The 27,403-nt window shown below is 43.9% G+C and overlaps 1 long non-coding RNA gene across 1 annotated transcript in view; it reads left to right on the top strand.

Annotated features, from left to right (window-relative positions):
- LOC138855193 (uncharacterized) overlaps positions 1-27,403 on the top strand; it is a 208,822-nt gene that overhangs the window by 933 nt on the left and 180,486 nt on the right. The gene's annotated exons all lie outside the window — the stretch shown is intronic.

Below are 27,403 nucleotides of genomic sequence, written 5' to 3'. Positions count from 1 at the left end.
CCGTTCACTGTATTACACAGTCCGTTAACTGTATTGCACAGTCCGTTCACTGTATTGTGCAGTCCGTTCACTGTATTGTATAGTCCGTTTACTGTATTGTGCAGCCCGTTCACTGTATTGTACAGTCCGTTCACTGTATTGTATAGTCCGTTCACTGTATTGTATAGTCCGTTCACTGTATTGTATAGTCCGTTTACTGTATTGTATAGTCCGTTCACTGTATTGTATAGTCCGTTCACTGTATTGTATAGTCCGTTCACTGTATTGTATAGTCCGTTCACTGTATTGTACAGTCCGTTCACTGTATTGTATAGTCCGTTCACTGTATTGTATAGTCCGTTCACTGTATTGTATAGTCCGTTCACTGTATTGTATAGTCCGTTCACTGTATTGTACAGTCCGTTCACTGTATTGTATAGTCCGTTCACTGTATTGTATAGTCCGTTCACTGTATTGTGCAGTCCGTTCACTGTATTGTGCAGCCCGTTCACTGTATTGTATAGTCCGTTCACTGTATTGCACAGTCCGTTCACTGTATTGCACAGTCCGTTCACTGTATTGCACAGTCCGTTCACTGTATTGTATAGTCTGTTCACTGTATTGTATAGTCCGTTCACTGTATTGTACAGTCCGTTCACTGTATTGTATAGTCCGTTCACTGTATTGTATAGTCCGTTCACTGTATTGTACAATCCGTTCACTGTATTGTACAGTCCGTTCACTGTATTATATATTCCGTTCACAGTATTGTACAGTCCGTTCACAGTATTGTACAGTCCGTTCACTGTATTGTACAGTCCGTTCACTGTATTGAACAGTCCGTTCACTGTATTGTACAGTCCGTTCACTGTATTATATATTCCTTTCACTGTATTGTATAGTCCGTTCACTGTATTGTACAATCCGTTCACTGTATTGTACAGTCCGTTCACTGTATTGAACAGTCCGTTCACTGTATTGTACAGTCCGTTCACTGTATTGAACAGTCCGTTCACTGTATTGCACAGTCCGTTCACTGTATTGCACAGTCCGTTCACTGTATTGTATAGTCTGTTCACTGTATTGTATAGTCCGTTCACTGTATTGTACAGTCCGTTCACTGTATTGTATAGTCCGTTCACTGTATTGTATAGTCCGTTCACTGTATTGTACAATCCGTTCACTGTATTGTACAGTCCGTTCACTGTATTATATATTCCGTTCACAGTATTGTACAGTCCGTTCACAGTATTGTACAGTCCGTTCACTGTATTGTACAGTCCGTTCACTGTATTGAACAGTCCGTTCACTGTATTGTACAGTCCGTTCACTGTATTATATATTCCTTTCACTGTATTGTATAGTCCGTTCACTGTATTGTACAATCCGTTCACTGTATTGTACAGTCCGTTCACTGTATTGAACAGTCCGTTCACTGTATTGTACAGTCCGTTCACTGTATTGAACAGTCCGTTCACTGTATTGTACAGCTAGTTCAGTGTTTTGTACCGCTCGTTCAGTGTATTGTACAGCTCGTTCAGTGTACTGTACAGCTCGTTCAGTGTACTGTACAACTCGTTCAGTGTATTGTACAGCTCGTTCAGTGTACTGTACAGCTCGTTCAGTGTACTGTACAACTCGTTCAGCGTACTGCACAGCTCGTTCAGTGTACTGTACAACTCGTTCAGTGTACTGTACAGCTCGTTCAGTGTACTGCACAGCTCGTTCAGTGTACTGTACAGCTCGTTCAGCGTACTGTACAGCTCGTTCAGCGTACTGTACAGCTCGTTCAGCGTACTGTACAGCTCGTTCAGCGTACTGTACAGCTCGTTCAGCGTACTGTACAGCTCGTTCAGTGTACTGTACAGCTCGTTCAGTGTACTGTACAGCTCGTTCAGTGTACTGTACAGCTCGTTCAGTGTATTGTACACGTTCAGTGTACTGTACAGCTCGTTCAGAGTATTGTACACGTTCAGTGTACTGTACAGCTCCTTCAGAGTATTGTACACGTTCAGTGTACTGTACAGCTCGTTCAGAGTATTGTACAACACGTTGTGTACTGTACAGCTCGTTCAGTGTATTGTGCAACACGTTCAGTGTATTGTGCAACACGTTCAGTGTATTGTGCAACACGTTCAGTGTATTGTGCAACACGTTCAGTGTATTGTGCAACACGTTCAGTGTATTGTGCAACACGTTCAGTGTGTTGTACAGCTCGTTCATCTTCGGGTCACACTTGGCTTTCTCTGCTATGCAATTTTCGTATTCTTGTTGTGCCTCCCTCCTTATCTATGCATATTCATTTTTGGCTCTTCGACTAATCTCTCTATTTTCCTGAGTCCTTTGCCTTCTATACTTCTTCCATTCTCTATCGTGCACAGTTTGGGTCTCTCTACACTTTGGGTGAAACAAAGGGTCGTCCTTGCCTTTTTATTATTTCTGTTACCCTTGGGTACGAACCTCTCCTCTGCTTCCTTGCATATTGTTGTCACATATTCGATCATATCATTTACTGATTTTCCCACCAATTCTCTTTTCCACTGAACATCGTGTAGGAAGTTCCTCGTGTGTGTACTCCCCTAATTGTACTCGCCTAATTGTAGTTGCAGGGGTCAAGACTCAGCTCCTGGCCCCACCTGTTCACTGAACGCTACTAGGTCTTCTCTCTCCTCCTGCTCCATGAGTAGACTGCTCTACTTCCTGACCACTCTATGACTGAAGAAATGCTTCCTAACATCCCTGTGGCTCATCTGAGTCTTTCAAGTTCCAAGAATGGCCCCTTGTTTCTGTGTCCCCTCTCTGGAACATCTTGTCTTTGTCCACCTTGTCTATTACACGCAGTATTTTGTATGTCGTTATCATGTCTCCCCTATCCCTCCTGTCCTGCAGTGTCGTCAGGCCGATTTCCCTCAATCTTTCTTTATACGACATTCCCCTTAGCTCTGGAACTAACCTTGTCGCAAAACTTTGCACTTGCTCTAATTTCTTAACGTGCTTGACCCGGTGCGGGTTCCAAGCTGGTGCTGCATACTCCAGTATGGGCCTGACGTACACGGTGTACAGTGTCTTGAAAGATTCCTTACTTAGGCATCGGAACGCTAATCTTAGGTTTGCCAGGCGCCCATATGCAGCAGCAGTTATCTGGTTGATGTGTGCTTCCGGAGAAGTGTTCGGTGTCATACTCACGCAGTCGTTGGCCACCTAGCCTATACTCTGTCTGCGGTCTACTTTGCCCTTCTCCGATCTTCATGACTTTGCATTTGGCAGGGTGGAATTCGAGAAGCCAGTTGCTGGACCACGTGTCCAGCCTGTCCAGGTCTCTTTGAAGGCCTGCCTGATCCTCATCTGATTTAATTCTCCTCATTAACTTCAAAACATCTGCGAACAGGGACACCTCTGAGTCTATCCCTTTCATCATGTTATTCACATATACCAAAAATAGCACTGATCCTAGGACAGACCCCTGTGGGACCCCGCTCGTCACAGGTGCCCACTGTGATACCTCATCACGTACCACGACTCGTTACCTTCCTGTCGGGTATTCTCTGATCCATTGAAGTGCTCTTCCCGTTATACGCACCTGATCCTCTAGTTTCTGCACTAATCTCTTGTGAGGAATTGTGTCGAAGGCCTTCTTGCAGTCCATGAAGATGCAATCAACCCACCTCTCTTTCTCGTCTCTTACCTTTGCTACTTTATCATAAAACTCCAGAAGGTTTGTGACACAGGATTTGCCTTCCATGAAACTGTGCTGGTTGTTATTTATACTTTTGTTCCATTCCAGGTGCTCCACCACTCTCCTCCTGATAATCTTCTCCATGACTTTGCATATTATACACGTCAGTGACACTGGCCTGTAGTTTAGCGCCTCTTTTCTGTCTTTTTTTTTTTTTTTTTTTTTTTTTTTAAATGGGAACTACATTTGCCATCTTCCATACCTCAGGTAGTTGCCCAGTTCCAAGGGATGTGTTGAAGATTGTGGTTAATGGGACACACAACATTTCAGCCCCCTCTCTATCTAAGGACCCACGGGGAGATGCCCGGTCCCATTGCCTTTGAGGTATCAAGGTCACTTAGGAGCTTCTTCACCTCTACTCGTTTCAGACACTTCAACTGATCTTCTTATTTCCTGGGTCCTTTGCCTTCTGTACCTCCTCCAATCTCTAATGCACTTAGTTTTTGCCACCCTACACGCTCGGGTAAACCAAGGACTCACTTTGGTCTTTCCATTAATTCTGTTGCCCTTGGGAACAAACCTTTCCTCTGTCTCCTTGCATTTTGTTGTTACATATTCCATCAATTCGTTTACTAGCTTTCCTACCAGTTCTCTGTCCCAGTGAACCTTCTGCAGGAAGTTCCTCATACCTGTGTAGTCCCCACTTTTATAGTTTTTCTTTTCCCAGTCGACTCCTGTTACCCTCCCCACTTGCAGCTCTACTATGTAATCAAAACTTGGAACCACGTGATTGCTAGTTCCACGGGGCCTCTCATATGTGACGTCCCTAATGTCTGAACTGCTCTGGGTGAACACAAGGTCCAGTCTTGCTGGTTCATCCTCCCCTCTCTCTCTGGTAATATCCCTGACGTGTTGATGCATGAGGTTTTCCAGTACCACATCCATCATCTTGGCTCTCCATGTGTCAGGACCCCCGTGAGGCTCCAGGTTTTACAAGTCAATCTCCTTATGGTTGAAATCACCCATAACCAGTAATTTTGCTCTGCACGATTGAGCTCTTCGTGCCACCTCAGCCAGTGTGTCCACCATTGCTCTGTTGTTCTCTTCATATTCCTCTCTTGGCCTCCTGCCGTTTTGTGGTGGGTTATACATCACTGCAATGACTACCTTATGTTCCCCAGACTGAATTGTAGCTACAATGTAGTCCATTTCTCCAGTCTCGCCCATACCTTCCATTTCCTCAAAATCCCATCGGTTTTTTATGAGTAGTGGAACCCCTCCTACCCCTCTGCTCCTTCTGTCTTTCCTCAGGATCTGATATTCCGGTGGGAAGACTGCATCTGTTATTGTCTCAGTGAGTTTCGTTTCTGAGACTGTTATGATGTCTGGGAACTTCTCTTTGATTCTTGCATGCCACTCCTCGTATTTGTTAATCCATCTGCATTTGTGTACCACACCTTCAGCTTATTCATCACGGTGGTCCTGGGAAAATATTGGGGTTGGGGGAGCAGGAGCCTTGAAGGGGGCCTATGGGGGTTTGCAGTGTGGGTGGGGTTTGTGATGGGAGGTGAGGGCAGAGTGCCCATGGGGAACTGCTGTAGGGGTGGGGTTTGTGATGGGGTGGGGGCAGAGGGAACAGTGTGTGGGTTTTGGTTTAGATTGATCAGTTGCATTGGGGTTGTCGCAGTTTGGGTGGGGTTTGTGATGAGGGCAGAGAGCCCATAGGGGGCTGCTGTAGGGGTGGGGTTTGTGATGGGGGGTGGGGGCAGAGGAAACTGTGGGTTTTAGTTTAGATTGGTCAGTTGCTTTGGGGTTGTCGTGGTTGGAGTCCTCCTGCGGTTTGCCCTTCCACCTGAGTCTGGGTTCTGCTCATCTTCATCAATGCATCTCATTCCTCCTTTCGTCTTTACACCCTCTCTCTCAGTATCATCCTTTCTTCTTGTGTTCTGTTGCAATCGAGGTACACTCTCCAGTACTCTGGAGAGTGTTTTCTCCTGCAGGATCCTGGTTCGAGCTGATTCTGCCTTGAAAATTACTTTGACCGGCCGTTTCCTTCCACTTGCAAACCACCCAATTCTCTGAAAATTTGTCACCTGGGTCGTCTCCCTCACCAATTGCTTTCATGATACCATCGATCGCTTTCTTTTCCTCTTGGTTTCTTTCATCGTAGGTTTCCCCTTCAACTTCTCGCAATCTGTAGACAAACACTGACCTCTCCATCTCCTCCTCCCACTGTCTCCCCCTTTGCATCCTCTGAGGTGTTTTAGTTCCTTCCATCGAAACGTTCCTGCCTTCAATCCCTGCCCTTGCTACAGCCCCTATGCGCAGTGGACTGTCTTTCCTGCTCAGCTATTCCTTGCCACTGCAGTTGTCTGTTGGAGTCTCTGCATATGTCATAGCTCCTTCATTGTCTACAAGTCTCTCAATTCTGCACATCTCCTCGATCCATACAGTCCCCTTGTCTGTGGCTGGTATAGAAGTTCCTGATGTCATGTCTGTACTGTCATTTGTTTCTCTAATCTGTTTCAGATTTTTTAGTTCCTCATCTAAGCACTTTATCTCATCTTCTGCTGCTAAGACTTGTAGTCCCCACTTCCTGCTCTCCTCAGCTATTCTCTCCTCCATTTTCTTGCCAATCTCTGCTAGCTTCCTTCCCCACTATCCTCCATTTTTTTGAGCTCTACCTCCCAATCTTTCCTACCAGGTTCTTCTCTCCCAGTTTCATCCCCCAGACCCCTGGGTCTCCGCCCTCTTTGGTTACCCCTTTTTTTTTTTTTTTAAACCACAGGAGTTGACGTATTTTACCCCAGAAACAAGTTTATGTATTTTCAGTGTGTGGGGGGGGGATGAGGGAAGAGGCTAGGGAGGAGGTGGAAGAGGGAAAAGCCAGGGGAGAAGGAGGAGGAGGAAAGGAAGGTGGATGGAAGGTGGAGAGGAAGAGAGAGGGGAGATGGATTGGAAGGTAGATAGAGGGAGGGGAGAGAGACGGAGAGAACGAGAGATGGGAGGAGAGAAAGATAGAAAAGAGGGAGAGAGGGAGGGAGGGAGAGAGAGAGGTAGAGAGAATGGAAGGTGAATGGAGGGTGGAGAAGAAAGAGGGAGGTAGATTGGTGGGTAGGTAGAGGGAGGAGGTAAGAGATAGAGAGAACGAGATGAGGAGAGAGAAAGAAACTAAGAGAGAAGGATAGGAGAGAGGGAGAAAGATGGAGAGAGTAGAGAAGGGTAGAGAGGGTGGGGAGAGAGGGAAGGACGGAGTTGGGGAGTATGCTCAGTCAGTTTTCACAAGCCTGCTGGCTGTTTGTCGTGTGTGTGCACTTGCTACCTCCCCCAGCCAACCTTGTTGCCTTAATTTAAATAAAATAAGTCACACTAACAGACTTTTTGGGTTATCCCAGGTTCTCTACACATATGCTGCTTTGTACAATATCCTATTCACTTACTGGTGTGCACCTGAATAGCTTTACTTCCTGAGTCTTCAAATATTTTGTGACCTAGCGCCTGTGTGCGTACCACAGAGCCTTGTGGTCCCACACTCAATCCACTCCCCATATCTTTCCTGTTAATAAGTGTTTGGTGCTCTAGTATGATATTCAGCTCTTCACAGCAGTAATAAAGGGTCTGACTCTCCTTGCAACTACAAAAAGGCTGTGTACTTTACGTCTGGCAGCACTGCGTCTGGCTCTCCTCCTGTACGATGCTTCAGGTTTCGGTTCCTGCATCTTCTATTATTTCTTCGCTGTTTTCACTAACTCATCTATCACTGTATTCACTAACTCATCTATTCTTATCTCGTATCACCCTGGCTTGGGTCTCACTTACTCTGGTTTGGTATTGGGATGTGGCAATACCACCTACACCCACTCTAGGCCTATGGCCTTCCACTCTCACTCCTGGCACTGATTCAAATTGTTTTTATGTAACTGTGACCTTCACCTTCCTTTTCTGATTGGGACAGTTCGAAAAACACTTCTTGGGATGTTCACTAACACTGTCAACTTCCGGCGGACCTGCTAATGGCTTTGTTGGGCCAGAAACTACTAAAGATTCACGAGCGCAAACGATCTGTGATTCCCTCGCGCGCGCGTTTGTGTGTGTGTGTGGGGGGGAGAGTCTTATATAATCTGTAAGAGACAAAAAACTAAAATAATGATCATTAATTTAGCTATATTTCTAACTCCAGTATCGCTCAAAAACAAGAGAGACATATGAACTGCTATATCGTTTTCAATAGTGTGGAAAAAACATTAGATCAGTAGTCAGTCCCTACAATGGGGCAGCCTAATGTTATCACAAATGTGAATACCATTTAGTGGGCCGTTAATTGGCTAAATAAGGTAATTATAAAAGGCTTAGTAGCAATATTTGTGAAATCCATTACCCGCAAAATTAGACGCCTCCTATTACTCAGATATGGTAAACACGAGGAAATCAAATCTTCATCAGAGTACAAAACAAATTCTGGCCATAGAATAGAGTGAAACACCAACGTCAAAGACCTGGGAGTGATCATGTCGGAGGATCTCACCCTCAAGTGCCATAACATTGTATCAATCGCAGCTGCTAGAAAAAATGACAGGATGGATAATGAGAACCTTCAAAACTAGGGATGCCAAGCCCATGATGACACTCTTCAGGTCACTTGTTCTATCTAGGCTGGAATATTGCTGCACATTAACAGCACCTTTCAAGGCAGGTGAAATTGCTGACCTAGAAAATGTACAGAGAACCTTCACGGCGCGCATAACGGAGATAAAACACCTCAATTACTGGGAGCGCTTGAGGTTCCTGAACCTGTATTCCCTGGAACGCAGGCGGGAGAGATACATAATTATATACACCTGGAAAATCCTAGAGGGACTAGTACCGAACTGGCGCACGAAAATCACTCACTAGGAAAGCAAAAGACTTGGCAGACGATGCAACATCCCCCCAATGAAAAGCAGGGGTGTCACTAGCACGTTAAGAGACCATACAATAAGTGCCAGGGGCCTGAGACTGTTCAACTGCCTCCCAGCACACATAAGGGGGATTACCAACAGACCCCTGGCAGTCTTCAAGCTGGCACTGGACAAGCACCTAAAGTCGGTACCTGACCAGCCGGGCTGTGGCTTGTACGTTGGTTTGCGTGCAGCCAGCAGTAACAGCCTGGTTGATCAGGCTCTGATCCACCAGGAGGCCTGGTCACAGACCGGGCCGCGGGGGCGTTGACCCCCGGAACTCTCTCCAGGTAAACAGTGTGAATGTTGGTACTAGACACCAGATACCACTCAGGTGCGTAAAGAACATCACTTGAATTTAAACTCTTCTTCCGCATCAACACATTATGCTGTCGCAACAACATATTATAAATTCATATTATATAATGAACATTGGAGTACAGTCAAACAATCACTGGTAGTCTGGTGTTTACTGAGAGATCATCAATATTAATATGTAACGGCCTTGCTGTCCTCCCATATTGTATCACTCGCAACTCTCAGACGTAAGGGTATCAAAGTAATCAGCAATGACACGTGTGTTTGTATTGCTATTGCATTAATTTGCAGACACACACTTGACCACAACAGTTTTGATAGTAGCCTCAAGTCAAGGACGTTCCTCACTTAACATATACCTTTTTAATAATAATAAAGAATTTCTGGAAACTAAGGTGAATCTTATTCCTAGGATGAGACCCACAACAGTCAACTGACTCACAGCTACCTACTTAATGTAGGTGAAGAGGGACAGCAGGTGTAAGGAAACATACCCATTATTTCAGTCGTGCCGGGATTGATCCATGACCCTCAGTGTACAAGTTGAGAACGATACCAACCAAGCCCCGAGAACCCATGAGCCTCACAAATGCTATCAACACATGCGCACAGTTGTGGTGATAGGTTGGAAAGTTACTGTGGGACAGGTAAAACTAAGGCTGTAGAAGCTCTTGAAACAAAAACGAATTAAGTCTAGTAGATCTCTTAGTAGATATGAAAGATGTTAGTCATGAATCATAAAATATTATTGACTCTCAAGGGCAGGATGAAGAGCTGCATATTTTTTGCCCAAAATTAGTTTTGCCTAAGACTGCCGAGACATCCACTGAAAATGCAAAGAGTTTATTTTCAGGTATATACTAGATTAGCGCCCTCTATAACTAGGTTCAGTGAAATTCTAGCGAGAGGACAAGCTTGCCTCGACTCTGTTGCTCTCCTCTGGATGTTTGTAGTGCCTAACCAGAGATTCTGAAACTGATCCACTGCAACTGCAGTGGTGATTAACAGTGATTTTCTCATTTAGGGATATGCAGCTGTTTGTTATTCTTACGCTGATTTTTTTTTTCAAACATGGAGGTTCTAACAGGTGCTTAAACTATATGACAAAGGAAAGTCTAGAAGAAGAAGAAACAGAATGAAGCTCATGGTTTTGATGTTAACTACCCCTCAAGGGAGGTTTCTTGATGCTAGTGAGGGGCTCTTGATCTAGGGGCTCTGGACCTGTTCTCCAATTCCCTGAATTAAGCCTAAATGCATTCAATACCTCCCCCCTCCCTTCCCACTGGCGCTATATTATCACTACGGGTTAATGTTCCCCCATAATAATAACAGACGTAAAAGGTGATTTAGATGATGACATTATGGAGGATTTAATTCATTAGCTTCTTAGATTCTAGTTTAGTGGTAGAGGAAATTTTTGAAAGTGTCAGAGGAGAGCTTTCAGCTTCCAGTTTGATCCTTATGATATTGTTGTGTCATTCGAAGAGACGATCTTAGCAAGTAGATATATTAACAGCATCATTATTTCTAGCCATCACTGGTCAAGGATGATCCACACTGTATTATCAACAAAGAACTTAATGTAACAAACATTTATTGTCATATTTAAAAACTTAAAAAAATTATTTTTGATCAAAGTGCATTAAACATTTTAGTGGTATGTTTAGGTACATAGTAAAATGTTTGGTTACAATTCTTAGAATCTGACGACAAAAAAATCGTATTCTTTATGAAACAAATGTAATTTTTCATTAGTGCGACATACACAGGACTTTGTTTAGGCGAAAATGCCTTAATGGCGGTAACCTTTACTTTTCGGCAAATATGGCAGCCATCTTCTATATACGACTGATATGGTATCTTCGTACCAGCATCTATATCAGTATGGAAGAACAAAGGATTATTTTTTTCTCTAAAAGAATGTAATTAACAGTAAACTGAATTAAAATTGAGGTTTCATTGGTCTTACCACCTAACAAGTGTTAGGAATTAGACGGGTTCTGGTTCACGTATAAACCTCTTGATTGCGTAACACGTGATTATATATAAATGTCGTGCCGAATAGGTAAAACTGGTTAATTAGCTGGAACTCTTTTAAAATTTGTCCTTTTTAAAATTTTCTCTTATACGTTTAAAGATATATTTTTTTTTTCATTTATGTTAATGTAAAAATTAATTTTGTACCAAAACGACCTTAGAAAACTTACCTAACCTTATAACAAGCGCAATTTAGTTTTGCCTAATGCAACTAAATATATTTTTGATAAGCTGAAAGTAAAATAATTTAATAAACACGATCAAATATATTCTTTTCGTTAGGTTCAGAATGATTTTTGCGAAATTACTGCATACACATTGTCTTATTCGGTAAGAAGAGCGTTGCTATTTAAGCCCAAATCGCAAGTTAAACCTATTCAGCACGACATATATATGCATATATATGAATTCAGTACAACCCCTGTGAAAACAGTGAGAATATTGTGATATCAACTGTTTACTGTGATCTTATATAATCATAAGATCACACTCTCCATTTTTTCACAGTAGTTATTCTGCATTTATATATATACATATGTGTGTGGTGCTGAATAAGTATAACTTGCGATTTGAGCTTAAATAGCAACGCTCTTCTTACCGAATAAGGCAAGTGAAAATTTGCGTATGCAATAATTTCGCAAAAATCATTCTGAACATAACGAAAAAATATGTCATTTCGTTTACTATTAAATTATTGTTAAAATATCTAAAGTATATTTAGCTGGATTAAGCTAAATTAAATTGAGCTTGTTATAATAAGGTTAGGTAAGTTTCTAAGGATCTTTTGGTACAAAAACTAAAAAATATATATCTTTAAGCGTACAAAAGAATATTTTTGAAAGGATTTAATATTAAACACGTTCTTGCTAATTGACCAGTTTTATCTATACGGCTAGAAGGTAATGATCTATTTTGATTATGCACTCTGACAGTATTTTTATGTACTAAATCTACGAAAATAAATATGAATGTTGAAATATATCAGTGAATTTAAGGAATATTAAATTTTAAGTGCTCTGGTATACATTTAGTAGAATTTGGCTAACTTCTGTGTGTGTCGTCTGGTGGTCGTTGAGGTGTCATTAGTATGTCGTTAGTGAGGGTAGTTCGGCCAGTGGAAGCTTAGGGAAACGAGCCTAGGAACAATTCAGATAAGGTTAGGTGAGGTTTCTAAATTAGTTTCGGTGACAAATATACATTAAGTCCAGTAGGTCTCTCAGGCACCTTATTAACCGAATAGTAGTAACTCTGGGACGTCACCAACTCTTAGCTCTCTTCAGTTTATTATATTTTGTGCCAGATCAACCAGGCAGTGATGGATATGTGGGGCACGGGCCTCCAGCAGCAACAGCCTGGTTGACCAGGCAAGCACCAGACGAGCCTAGCCCATGGCCGGGCTCGGAGTAGAGAAACTTCGGAAACTCTTCAAAGGTATATCAAGGGTAAAGGTATTCACACGTAAATTTCTTATGCCTGCGAAGAGATTTTGCGAATATTAGTAGCTGAAGTCTGTTAATTCATGGAGAGTGTTAATCACTCGCGTGTTCATCATTAGTTTGTTCAGTTTGTGTTGTTGAACTTTCCCAGCACAACATCTACGCAAGTTGTCATCCCCGGAGCATTCAATCAGGAAGTGATTGTTGACCTTTCTGAGTACAGGAACCATAAGTTTTCTCCTTCTTGTACTTCGATGATACAATTTTCTACGTCTCTTACTCCACTTTTGTAACAAAGTTGGTAGAATTACCGACAATATGTAAAGTAAAAGGACACAAGTGCAACTAATGTGACATTTATTGTGGCAACGTTTATTGCGAAACGTTGCCACAATAAATGTCACATTAGTTGCACTTGTGTCCTTTTACTTTACATACTCCACTTTTGTTGATTTTTTCTAAATATCAACCAAGGAATAAGATTGTAATGGTGTTAGTGATTATTTCGTTATCCTCAACCAAGGTTTTATTGGACTATATTTTGCTACGTTATTTTTACACAATATTAAATTTCACGAACATGTGTATTCACAACTAATTTATATTAAAAAGAAATGATAGACGACATTTCAGTCCATCCTGTGACCGTCTCGTCATGTGTTTCATATTTAGAGTTCCCTGTGAAGTGTAGCCTCCATTATGTTTTCTTATTCACGTTGTTAATGGCTCTTAACCTCTACCAGTCTGTACTTACAGTATAAACAATGTAATCTACTTGCGCCTTTATGGGTGGCTTCTAGATAACGTTTATGGCGTTATTTTCCCACTACGAAAATTACTACTCGACAATAACTAGGATTGTGCTAGAATAAATAGGCTGGTAAGACACATATGGGACATTTAGGCATCTTTTTTCCGAAACGTTTCGCCTACACAGTAGGCTTCTTCAGTCGAGTACAGAAAAGTTGGCAGAGATGTGAGACGATGTAATCAGTCCATCACCCTTGAAGACGTAGTTTTGAGGTAGTCAGTCCCTCAGCCTGGAGAAGAGTTTTGTTCCATAATCTTCACATCTCTACTGCTTCTGGCAACTTATCTGCACTCGACTGACGAAGCCTACTATGCAGGCGAAGCGTTTCGGAAGAAAGATGCCTAACTGTTGAACCTGTGTCTTACCAACCTATTGGTATTGTATACCATTTCGATATAGAATAGGTATTGAAACAAGGATATTTAAAACAACACGGTGACAAGAGGCGATTTTCCCCGAGATCAAACTAAGAAGGAATATTATTAAATAAGTTTAAATAAGCTAAACTCACTATTCACACTCTCTGAGGCTAGGTGTTGCACTGGATAAAAATGTGCACCATAAATCTGGCATAACGACGCTGTTAGCTTATGTTTACGTACTTCCAGGAGAAGGCTAATTTATAGTGCTTAGGCGCAATTTTCTTTCATCTTTTGCAGATTTATAGTTTCCAGGCGATATCTTGAGAATCCCTTTTCAAGTTGACTTGAAACTTAAAACATTTGAGAGTCGTAAAGCGTAGTTTTAAAATTTGGCTGTGTAGTTTTCCTGGTGGCAGCTGTGACGTAGTTGGCGCTTCTGTGTTTGTAGAGCAAAATATAATGATTGGAGAAACACGTACACAGAATTATTTTTTTTATTTAAAGAACTTATTGCCCTGATCAGTGGTTCTTAACTTGGAGGGCTTGCCGCCCCCCCGGGGGGGGGGGCGTGGGTAGTTTCCAAGAAATTACTGACACCAGAAGCAATGTCAAATGTGTTCTTACTTTGTAAGTTGTGTCTTTATTACGATTTTCTTCTTACACAGACTCTCTTAAATTGTTAAAAAAAAAAGAATAAAATTAAGGGTAAAAACTACATCCTCAATTTTCCTATTTAAGAAAAGAGGACTTTTAATTTTTACAGTAAGACCCAAAATAAGAACCACTTGTCTAAAACAAGGTTTCCTAATTCTTTGTTTTGTTAGGTAAGATTTGTATCAGGAAATACATGCCAGTGTCTCCTGACGCGGGTCTTAACCCCATCCATAACCAAGGATTACGTTTATGCCTTGGTGCTTTTCGTTCTTTTCCTGTTGAGAACCTCTATGTAGAAGCGAATGTTCCATCCTTGTCTGATCGCTGTGATGCCCATTGCCTTCGCTACTATGTGCGCTCTCACAATCTCCGCAATCCTTCCATTTATATAAAGGTCACCGATATTAGTAGACATTCTTTATTTGTTCGCCGCCCCTGTTTGCTCCGTCCCTTCTCTCTTTGCCTACATTCGCTCTTGTCTTCCCTTCAGTTACCACCTCTATATGTTCATGTAGCATCTCAATTTTCCCTACCTCCCTGGGAAGTTCCAGCTGTTCGGGTCTGTTATTTCTCACTCCCTTGCTCGAAAGCCCAACTGCCTGCAGTGGTTTCCCGCTCTCTTTTTCTTGACCACTTCCACTCTCATTCTCATGCCATCACAGTGTACACAGATGGCTCTAAATCTTCTGACGGCGTAGGATTCGCAGCAGTGTTTCCGGACAGCGTCGTGCGAGGGCATTTAATATCTTCAGCTAGCATTTTTACTGCTGAACTGTATGCCATTCTTGCAGCACTTATTCGTATCGCATCTATGTCTGTGTCATCATTTGTGGTTGTCTACGACTCTCTTAGTGCTCTACAGGCTATACGGAAATTTGATACACCTCACCCCCTAGTTCTCTGTATCCAGCTTTGGCTACACTGTATCTCTACCAAGCATAAAGATATTGTTTCTTGTTGGGTCCCTGATCATGTTGACGTACAGGACAATGAACAGGCAGACACTGCTGCACGGTCAGCAGTACATGACCTACCAATTTCATATAGATGTGTTCTATTTCCGGACTATTTTGCTGTAATAGCTACCCACCTTCACACCCGTTGGCAACAACGTTGGTCTGCTCTGCTCAATAACAAACTTTGCTCTATTAAACCGAGTATAGGTTACTGACCGTCTTCTTGTCACCAGTGTCGAGGTTGGGAGACTACTCTCTCCCGCCTTTGCATTGGCCATTCTTGTCTTAATCATGGTTATCTCATGGAGAGGCTCCCTGCTCCTCTCTGTGAGAACTGTCAGGTTCCATTATCAGTCAGCCACATTCTGTTGGACTGCCCACTTTATCAACGAGCACGCAGAATTTACCTCCATCGTCGTCTTCGCCCCGCTGCTCTCTCTTTACCTTCCCTTCTCGCTGATGGACCCACCTTTCATCCGGACACTCTAATTGACTTTTTGACAACAACTGACTTACTCCACAAACTCTGATGATACCTTCAGCTCTTTCTACTTCAATCTCTTGCTACCCTCTACCCCCGCACTATCCCCTGCCCCGCTGTTTTCTGTAACCTACTGATCATCCCTCCTCCCTTCTACCGCCCAGTACCCTCGCTTCCTTCCCTACCCTGCAGCGCTGTATAGCCCTTGTGGCTTAGTGCTCCTTTTTGATTATAATAATAATAATAATCTAACCCTTCGAGTCCGTAGATACCTTTACCTGGAGTTTACCTGGAGAGGGTTTCGGGGGTCAACGCCCACGCGGCCCGGTCTGAGACCAGGTCTCATGGTGGATCAGGGTCTGATCAACCAGGCTGTTACTGCTGGCCGCACACAAGCTGACGTACGAACCACAGCCCGGTTGGTCAGATACTGACTTTAGGTGCCTGCCCAGTGCCTTCTTGAAGACAGCCAGGGGTGTATTGGTAATCCCTCTTATGCTGGGAGGCAATTGAACAGTTTTGGGCCCCGGACACTTGTTGTGTTATCTCTCAGTGAAGTTGTGGCACTCCTGCTTTTCATCGGGGTAATGTTGCATCTCTTGCCGAATCTTTTGTTTTCATATAGAGTGATTTTCGTGTGTAGGTTTGGTACCAGTCCCTCAAGGACCTTCAACTGCTCCCAGTAGTTTAGGTGCCTTATCGCACTTATGTGTGCCTTGAAAGTTCTTTGTACATTCTCCAGGTCTGCAATGTCGCCAGCCTAGAAGGGGGCCGTTAGTGTACTGCAATATTCCAGCCTAGAGAGCACAAGCGATTTGAAGAGAATCATCATGAGCTTAGCTTCCCTAGTTTTGAATGTTCTCATTATCCATCCTATCATTTTCCTAGCGAGTGAGGTAGATAAATTGTTGTGGTCTTTGAAGGCGAGATCCTCTGACATTATCATTCCCAGGTCCTTCACATTACTTTCCGCTCTATTGTATGGTTAGAATTTGTGGTATACCCTGACATATTTTTAATTTCAAGTTTCCCATATCTGAGTAGTTGAAATTTCTCCTCGTTGAACTTCATATTGTTTTGAGTGGCCCATTCGAAGATTTGGTTAATGTCAGCTTGGAGTCTAGCGGTGTCTTCGATGGAGGTCACTGCCATGGTGATCCTTTGTGGAGTGGGGCTATGTCTGCTTTTTTAGTGTGTGTGGGATGTCCCCTGTGTCCATGCTCCCTCTCAATAAAATGCTGAAGGCACGTGATAGGGGCTTCTTGCAATTCTTGATGAACACGGAGATCCACGAGTCTGGGCCTGGAGCAGAGTGCATAGGCATGTTATTAATTTTACCTTCAGATTTCTTGTCTCTCTCTTCGCAAATCATGGCATATTTACAGTGGAATATCCGAGGCCTCAGAGGTAACCGGGGTGACCTTCAGGTGTTGCTGTGCCAGTTTTCCCCTGTTTGTGTTTGTTAACAAGAACCCAAATTATGCTCCGCTGTTATCCATCCCATCTCGAGGTATGTTTTATTATACTCATTGGATCCTTTTCCCGATGGAACCTTTAATAAAAGGTTTCATATGCAGTGGTATTCCATACCATCAGTTCTTTGTTTATACTTCGCTGCATCACACTGTAGCCCGCATCCGCTTATATAATTGATATACAGTCTGTTCTTTGTATCTCTCTCCTTCTTGGGCATTACCTATCCCGAATGTTGCATTTCTGGTTTCTTCCTTACCGCCACCACTTCTGTTACTTGGCGATTTTAATCCTCATCATTTCTTGGGGGGGGGGGTTCTCACTATGACTCCGGCGGCATTCAGTTGGAGGCTTTTCTTGCTTTTTCTCCCTCCGTGTTTTAAATAAGAGTATTCCCACCGATTTTTATCCACGAACTCATTACTTATCCTTTGTATTCACCATCTTCTAGCCCACTCTGGCAATTTGACCTAGCGAATTGGGACCTTTACATTGACGAGCTTTTACACCTCGGCCTCAGTTTTAACCGCAGCTTCACATTCTATACCCCAAACCTCGGGCAGGCATTCTCAGAGGTGCTTGCCTTGGAGGTTTTCTGCTTGTGTTCGGGATGTACTTTCGAAACGTGCTGCGTGGGGCAGGTATTGGTACAATAGAACCACAGAGCGACAACCGTTGCCAACCGTGTCATCCGTGATGCTAAATGCACTTGCTGGCGGGATTATGTTTCCACGGTCACTTCGGCTTCCTCTATGAGTGCAGTCTGGAAAAAAAAAATCTGAAACTGAGTGGTAAATACTCTCCTGACACGGCTTCCGTTCTTCGGGTTGCCGGTGTCGCTATAGCAAACTCTTTTGATGTTGCCACCGAAATTGGTAATCATCTTGTCCGTATCTCTCAAGGGCTCCATTAATGTCCCTCGTTTCTTTCCTCCAAGTCTGCCAGAGAGTTTGAGCCATTAGACTTCTCTTCTATCAGAGAAGAATCTTATAATGTGCCGTTCTCACTTCTGGAATTGGAGGCAACACTCCCCACTTGCCGATCATCGGCAGCTGGGCCTGACGGCATTCACGAATATGAATGCCGCCAGTCAGGACTTGCTGTCCTCTTACGACTCTTTAAATCTTATTTGGTCACAAGGAGTTCTTCCCCGCCTGTGGAAATTTGCCATTGTTGTACCTTTCCGCAAACTGGGTACTACGGGACACGATGCCTCCTACTATCGTCCCATTCTCTTACCAGTGTAGCTTGCATGGTGATGGAACGTCTGGTAAATAGACGTCTAATGTGGTATTTAGAGAGACACGATAGTCTCTCCAATAGTCAATATGGCTTCGTAAGGGCTCTTCTGCCACTGACATCTTAATACACTTGGATACGTATGTTCGTAATGTCTTTGCCAATAACCACTCAGTTATCGCTATCTTTTTTGACCTTGAGAAGATATATGACACAACTTGGAGGTATAATATCTTAGCCCAGACCCACTCCTTAGGCCTCGGAGGCAGTCTACCATTTTTCCCTAAGAATTTCTTAACAGCGAGTCACTTCCGTGTTCGGGTGGATGTAGTCTGAGCACAACACTTTTTCTTCTTGCTATAAATGATCTGGTATCTATTCTTCCATCAAATATTTGGTCATCACTCTATGTTGATGACTTTCCTATAGTTTGTGCAGGCGCTGACTGTCACCTTATTGCAGTTTCTCTCCAGCATGCGGTCAACCGTGTTTCCAATTGGGCCACAACTCGTGGGTCTAAAATTTCTAGTACTAAAACCAAATTACTTTCACACGACGTTCTGTCGTTTCCGATCATCCTATATGGCTCGCGTATCCCAGAACCTGATATGGTCAGGTTTCTCGGCCTTCTGTTTGACCATCGGTTATCCTGGAACTCTCACATTGTCTCTGAAGGCAATTTGTCATAGCCAGCTGAACCTCCTTAAAACCCTCCCTTATCTTTCATGGCTGATCGTATAACTCTCCTTCTACTACTTTCAGCCCTAATTTTATCGAAACTCGATTATGGCGACCAGATATATTCAGCGGCCTCTCCTTCCACTCTCTGTATCTTTAATCCCATCCATCACCAAGGATTACGTTTATGCCTCGGTGATTTTTCTCTCTTGACTAGATGAAAGCCTCTATGCAGAGGCTAATATTCCATCCTTGGCCGATCGCTGTGATGCTCATTGCCTTCACTGTTATGTTCGCTCTCATGACCTCCACAATCCTTCCATATGTAGGATAGTCACTGTTGTAAGTAGACGTTCTTTATTTGTTAGTCGCCCCTGTTTCCTCCGTCCCTTTTTTCTTTGCCTACTTTCGCTCTTGTCTTCTCTTCAGTTACCACTTTTCTATGTTCATGTAGCATCTCACTTTTCCCTACCCCCTTGGGAAGTATCTAGGGTTCATGTCTGTTCTTTCCCACTACCATGCACGAAAGCCCAACTGTCTACGGTGACTTCTCGCTCTCTTATTCTTAACCAATTCTGATCTCATTTTCATGCCATTGCAGTGTACACCGATGGTTCCAAGTCTTCTGACGGTGTTATATTCGCAGCAGTGTTTCTGGACAGTGTCGTGTAGGGCATTTATTATCCTCGGCAAGCATTTTTACAGCTAAATTGTATGTCATTCTTGTAGCACTTATCCGTATTGCATCTATGCCTATGACACCATATGTGGTCGTTTCAGACTCCCTTAGTGCTTTACAGGCTATAGGAAAATTTGGTACACATCAACCCCTGGTTCTTCGTATCCAGCTTTGGTTACGCCGTATCTCTAGCAAGCGCAATATTGTTTTTTTCTTCGCTTCCCGGTCATGTTGACGTACAGGGCAGTGAACAGGCAGACGATGCTGCACAATCAACAGTACATGACCTCCCAGTTTCATATATAGGTGTTCCATTCACAGACTGTTTTCCTGTAATTGCTACCCACCTTCGCACCCGTTGGAAACAACGTTGGTCTGATCTGCTACATAACCTACATTCTATTAAACCAAATATAGGTTTCTGGCCGTCGTCTTGCCATCATTGCCGAGGTTGGGAGACTACTCTCTCCTGTCTTCGCATTGGCCACACTCGTCTTACTCACGGGTATCTCATCGAGAATTGCCCTGTTCCACTCTGTGATAATTGTCAGGTTCCAGTTTCTGTTAGAGATATTCTGTTGGACTGTCCACTCTATCATTGAGCACACGGAATTTACCTCCAACGTCGTCACCGCTCTACTGCCCTTACTTTACCTTCCCTTCTTCCTGATGAACACAGACACTCTAATTGACTTTTTGACAGCAACTGATTTACTGCATAAACTCTGATGATGATGCCTCTAGTTCTCCTCACAATCCGTTCTACTTCAATCTCTTGCTACCCTTTATCCACTGCCCCACTGCATTCCATGACCTAATAATCATCCCTCTCCTTCTTGCTCTGCAATACCGTGCATCCTTCCCTGCCCTGCTGCGCTGTATGACCCTTGTAGGTTTACCGCTTCTTTTTGATAATTAAGAGTTTCTGCTGTCCCAGCAGTTACATACGGTCATTTTGCATCCTCCTTATAGAGAGGCTGAAAATTCTCACTCTTTGGACACCTCAACCCTCCTCACAAGTGTTTTATGAAAGCTAAGTAGGCGATACCACGGGCGGGGTTTGAACCCGCGATCAGAGAGTCACAAAACTCCAGACCGTCGCGTTAGCCACTGGACCAGATAGCTACAATAAGATTCATCCAACTAGGTATATTTCTACACCATAGGAAGGTTAGCATAGGCACCACTGTGACCACAAATGCAAGTTTTTACAGACGAATCTCCAGCTAGCGTGACCGTGACGAACTCAAGATCAGGTCTCCTCAAAGCCGTCAACATGACTCACGAAATCGTAATGACACGATTGCAAACAAACAATGTTTGTTTGCAATCGTGTCATTACGATTTCGTGAGTCAAAAGTTAAGTGATGGGACTAAGAGCATCTTAATTGCCTGATCCTCTAGTTAAGTGTGAATAAATCAGATACCGGTGGGCCCCGTGTGTCATGGTCTTGATGGCATGCATGTGTGGTTACTTTCTCTATATCTTTAATGCTGTCCGAATTTCAGCTCCTCTTGTGTGTATAGCACGAGGCTCCATGTCTTGTAGGACCATATTACTCATCCCTCTCTCTATGCTGTCCAAAGACTGGGACCACTTGCTCCAAAGCGCCTGTCTTTTCAGAACTCCATTTCACAAGTCTCGGAGCCGTTATAAATAAAAGGTCAGGACAGAGTTCGAGCCGTCACTGTTCAGTAAGATCTCTTGACCCTTGACAATAAGGCGCCCTGGAGACCGGTGGAAAATGGTGGAAGACCTACTGAACCTCGAACTCATTTAATGTCAGTAATACACTTAAGGTCGTTGTCTCACATTGTGCACAATTATTCCTTTTTATAAATAAATTAATTTTTCTAAATATAAATATGCCATTAGTAAGATAGTTTTTAATAAATAAAAAAAATAACAGAGTGAGAATAAAATGGCGGTAGGGAAAGAAGATGAGAGAGTTGGGAAAGGGAGAGAAAGTAAAGGAGAAACGTGGAGGAGCTGAGGAAGGGTGATCATGCAGATTCATGAAGGCAGGTAAATCATCACTTGAGCATGCTAATGACCTCACCTGTCCTGCTGGCAGGAAGATTTTGGATGAGGGAGGAGACCAGATTATTCATAGTGACACGACACAGTTGTCCAGGATAATTAATGTTTCGTGGTCACCTACATCCCTTCCTCAACAATCAACATAATACAATCCTGATGTTATTCCATCTCTTGTAAACAAAGAGAATTAAAAGAAACATAAATGACAATACCGAAAAGAAATATATACATGTAATATTTTTACTCGTTAAAAAGCATGGTATAAATTAGAACACGCAATATTCTACTTAAATCAGATCACCATATAATTTCCAGCTTCTTTCGAGAGAATCTTCAACTTCATTACTGCCCCTCAAGGGGCTGTACTGACGCTGGTGAGGGGTTCTTTATCTAGGGAACTGGATCTGTGCTCTTGTTACCCGAATTGAGCCTGAATGCCTTCTATGCCTTCCCCTTCCCCCCTTCTTACAGGCGCTGTGTAATCCCTACGGGTTTAGGAGTTGGCCATTTTTAATAGCAAATAACAGGGACATCACACCCTATTTGATAAATGCACATCTGTAGTTCTTCTGTTTGATACAAGTTTAGGAGACGAAGTATTGGCTAATCTCATTCTAGGAATGCTTATAGATTTGGCTTTACCAATAAAATTCCTAGTTAAAATAATCTCTGGCCGAGTCTCTTGAGTCATAGATTCATCTTGAAGGGAGATCAGAACTTTGGGAGAAGATAGAGAGTTTTGTCATGGTCTTCTCCGGGGTTATCTGGGGTAGGCAGCCTCCTGATAACAGGCTTCTTACCCCACACATCGTAAGTGCCCGTTGTTCACTACATCTGATTATATTTACAGAATTAGTAAACACTGGAACTCTGACACTCTTCGAACCAGAGCTTCTAATGAAGAAATTAATTATTCTTTATTAGAAATCATATGCACAAAAAACAAGTACGTACGTACGTTCACACACACACATTCTCACTTTCTCTCCTCTTCGAGGGGGGCTCCTTGGCGTGGTGAAGAGGCTCTTGGTCTGAGGAATTAGACCTGTCGGTCTCCTTCCTCAGACCGAACCTAATTACCCTCCAATCCCCCCTTCCCTATCCCATCCTCCCCTTTTTCCTTTCCTCCTCCTCCCCACCCCTCCCTTTTGCCATTCCTCTTTTTGGCCTTTGGGATTTTTTCCCACAGGCGCGCTAGTTCCTAGGTAGGGGAAAGGGTACCGGGGTCCATCCCATTCCGTTGAGGTTCTTGGTGGTGGCGTAGTTTGCCGTGGAATCTGGATCACCTGGGGATGTCCCGATCCCTCTCCGGTATCCCGGAGGGTGGCTTTGGGTGTCTTTCGGGCGACAGGTGTATCTCTGGAAGCCACCTTTCGGATTCCGGGGGTGGTGGCCGAAGGAGGTATGCTTTGTGGCGGATATCTGGCCGACCTCTTTTACCCACCGAGGTAGCTCGGCAGATGTGAGGTTGCTATTCCGGACTGCTGGTTTACTGGCATGAAGGGTAGGGTATGGCACGGGTTCCATGCTGCATCTGCGCTACTTGCGGTGCTGAGGTCCTCTTGGGCGCGAAGGGAGATTTCCGGCCCTTTCATTCCTCCTGGGAACTATTCCTCCCCGCTCCCCCCTTTTTTATTTTTTTATTTTTATTTTCTTTTCTTTTTCTTAGAGACAAAAAGAAAAGGAGTAACCTAACCATGGAGAACCCAGTCCATGAACCTACTACCCCCGGGCCCCTTCTTGATACCGCACCCCATTCTGACCCTGCCTCGTTTTTTGACCACTGTTCGGACACTCCTGATGCCCCTGTACCTCTTGCTGGTGCTGTTTCCTCAACAGGTTCAGGTACCGGGGCTTCGACTGACTCCTTCAATTTGTCTGACCTCCGCTCTCCTTTGACTATGCTTCCGGCCTCTCCCTCTACAGTATGGCAATTTTCGAATCGCCAGCCCGTTGCAATTAAGACCAACTCCGGTCGCACTCCTAGACGCCAACGACAATCTCCTGATGATGTTACTTCGTTACCTTTCCATTCTACTCGGAAAAGACCGACACGTCATGCACTCCCTCTCCACGCTCAGTTTCGGACCACACAATGGACTAAATTCTTTACTTTAAGACCGACTTCTTCTGCCTATCTTTCCGACCATAGTATTGGCAAAGCGCTCCTGCGCCATGTTGGTAGAGATATTTCATTTCATGCTCTCAAGAGCGGTACGCGCATCGTCACTGTCCAGAATGCTACCCAAGCTCATGATCTTTCTCTCCTTTCGCATATCGATACTACTCATATCACTATTGAAAAACATCTTTCTCTCAATTCTTGTAGTGGTACCGTCATTCTGCCCCATACCATAGTCCAACAGAATTTCCAGACATGTGGCAATGACATTCTTGAACAGCTGAAACTCCAGGATCTCCCAATCCTCAAAGTAGACACTTATGTCCTTCCTGCCCGCGGGCGGAGACGATACCCTTGCAATGTGGCTCCACAACTCCATTCTTCGCAACGCTCCGTTCCTTCGCTGCTTGAACGTCTTCCGATGCCACCGCACGTTGACTTCTCTAACCCCTCTAGTCCGTAGGTGCCCTTCCCTACGGATTCCTGATATATTCTTCATTGCCAATCATGGCCAATTTACAGTGGAATATCACAAGAACCAAAATTACACTCGGCTGCTTTCCAACCTATCTCAGGCTGTAATTTATTGTATTCTTCGGATCCTTTCTCAGATGGGACCTTTAATGAAAGTGCCCTTCTTCTACGCAATGATATTCCGTACTGTCAACTATTTGTCCATACCTCGCTGCATTACACTGCAGCCCGTATCCACTTGAATAAGTGGTTTACAATATGTTCTTTATATCTCTCTCCTTCTCGAGCATTTTCTACCCCAGATTTTGCCTTGTTTCATCCTTACCACCACCACTTCTGTTACTTGGTGATTTTAATGCCCACCATTTCCTCTGGGGGGGTCTCATTGTGACTCACGTGGCATCCAGTTGGAGGCTTTTCTCACCTCTCTCCCCCTCCATGTTTTAAATACGGGTACTCCCACCCATTTTGATCCTCGTACTCATACTCTCTCTTGCATCGATCTATCGGTCTGCTCTTCCTCCACTGCACTAGACTCGCCTGGTCTGTTCTACCGGGCTTCCATGACAGCGATCATTTTCCAATCATTCATACTTCTTCATATTCACCACCTTTCCATAGCCCTCGCTGGCAATTTGATCGGGCAAATTGGGACCTTTACTCGCAACTCACTGCTTTTAGTGAGGTTCCTTCTTCATCCTCCATTGATGAGCTCCTACACCTCTTCTCAACGTCAGTTTTCACTGCAGCTTCTCATTCTATACCCCAAACCTCAGGCAGGCATTCTCAGAAGTGCATGCCTTGGTGGTCTCCTGCTTGTGCTCGTGCAGTACAGTTGAAACGCGCTGCATGGGGCAGGTACCGGTACAATAGAACCGATGAGAGACTTCTTGATTTTAAGCAGAAGCGTGCGGCCGCTCGCTGTGTCATCCGTGACGCTAAACGCACTTGCTGGCGAGATTGTTTCCACCATCACCTCTGCTTCCTCTATGAGTGCAGTCTGGAAAAAAGTAAGGAAATTGAGTGGTTAATACTCTCCTGACCCGGCTCCTGTTCTACAGGTCGCCGGTGTTGATATAGCAAACCCTCTTGACGTTGCCATTGAAATTGGCACTCATCTGGTCCGTATTTCCCGGGGGCTCCATCTATGCCCCTCGTTTCTTTCCTCAAAGTCTGCCAGAGAGTTAATACCCTTGGACTTTTCTTCTCTCAGAGAAGAACAGTATAATGTGCCTTTTACACTTACGTTTACATCAGTCATTTACATCAGTCAGCCATTGTAGTCCTCTTACACCTCTTCAATCTTATTTGGTCACAAGGAGTTCTTCCCCCAGCTGTGGAAATCTGCTATTCTCCCTTTCCATAAGCCGGGTAATACGGGACACGATGCCTCCCACTATCGTCCCATTGCTCTTACCAGTGCAGTTTGCAAAGTGATGGAACGTCTCGTAAATCGACGTTTAATGTGGTATTTAGAGATGCACAACAGTCTCTCCACTCGCCAATATGGCTTTCGTAAAGGCCGTTCTACCATAGACCCCTTACTACGCCTGGATACGTATGTTCGTAATGCCTTTGCGAATAACCACTCAGTTATTGTCATATTTTTTGACCTTGAGAAGGCATATGACACAATTTGGAGGTAAAATATTTTGGCCCAAGCCCACTCCTTAGGCCTCCGAGGCAATCTACAATCCTTCCTTAAGAACTTTTTAACTGACAGACATTTCCGTGTTCGAGTCAATAATGTGCTCTCCCCTGACTTCGTCAAAGCTGAAGGTGTCCCTCAGGGATGTGTTCTGAGCACAACACTTTTTCTCCTTGTTGTAAATGATTTGGCCTCTGTTCTTCCACCCAATATTTGGTCAACACTACGTTCATGACTTCGCTATTGCTTGTGCAGGCGCTGACTGTCAACTCATTACAGTTTCTCTCCAGCATGCGGTCGACAGTGTTTCCAATTGGGCCACCAAGCATGGGTTTAAATTTTCCAGTACCAAAACTCGCCAAATTACTTTCACTAGACGCTCTGTCATCTCCGATCATCCTTTGTACCTCTATGGCTCCCGTATCCCTGAACGTGATACAGTCAGGTTTCTAGGTCTTCTCTTTGACCGTAGATTATCCTGGAAACCTTACATTACCTCTCTGAAGGCAACTTGTCACAGCCGGCTGAACCTTCTTAAAACCCTTGCTCATCTTTCCTGGGGAGCCGATCGTCGAACTCTCCTTCGTCTACATTCAGCCGTCATTTTATCGAAACTCGATTATGGTGACCAGATCTATTTAGCGGCCTCTCCTGCTAATCTCTCTAGCCTTAACCCCATCCATCACCAAGGATTACGTTTATGCCTTGGTGCTTTTCGCTCTTTCCCTGTTGAGAGCCTCTATGCAGAAGCGAATGTTCCATCCTTGTCTGATCGCCGTGATGTCCATTGCCTTCGCTACTATGTACGTTCTCATCATCTCCGCAATCCTTTCATTTATAGAAAGGTCACCGATATTAGTAGACATTCTTTATTTGTTCGCCGCCCCTGTTTGCTCCGTCCCTTCTCTCTTCGCCTAAATTCGCTCTTGTCTTCCATTCAGTTACCACCTCTATATGTTCATGTAGCTTCTCACTTTTCCCTACCCCACTAGGAAGTTCCAGCTGTTCGGGGTCTGTTCTTTCTCACTCCCTTGCTCGAAAGTCCAACTGCCTACGGTGGCTTCCCGCTCTCTTTTTCTTGACCACTTCCACTCTCATTCTCATGCCATCGCAGTGTACACAGATGGCTCTAAGTCTTCTGACGGCGTAGGATTCGCAGCAGTGTTTCCGGACAGCGTCGTGCGAGGGCATTTAATATCTTCGGCTAGCATTTTTACTGATGAATTGTATGTCATTCTTGCAGCACTTATTCGTATCGCATCTATGCCTGTGTCATCATTTGTGGTTGTCTACGACTTCCTTAGTGCTCTACAGGCTATACGGAAATTTGATACACCTCACCCCCTAGTTCTCCGTATCCAACTTTGGCTACACCGTATCTCTACCAAGCATAAAGATATTG

The sequence above is a fragment of the Cherax quadricarinatus genome, chromosome 84 (genome assembly GCF_038502225.1).
Source record: "Cherax quadricarinatus isolate ZL_2023a chromosome 84, ASM3850222v1, whole genome shotgun sequence".
NCBI lineage: Eukaryota > Metazoa > Arthropoda > Malacostraca > Decapoda > Parastacidae > Cherax > Cherax quadricarinatus.
Note: the sequence above shows the minus strand (reverse complement) of the source record. Positions and strands in the feature narration are given on the sequence as shown.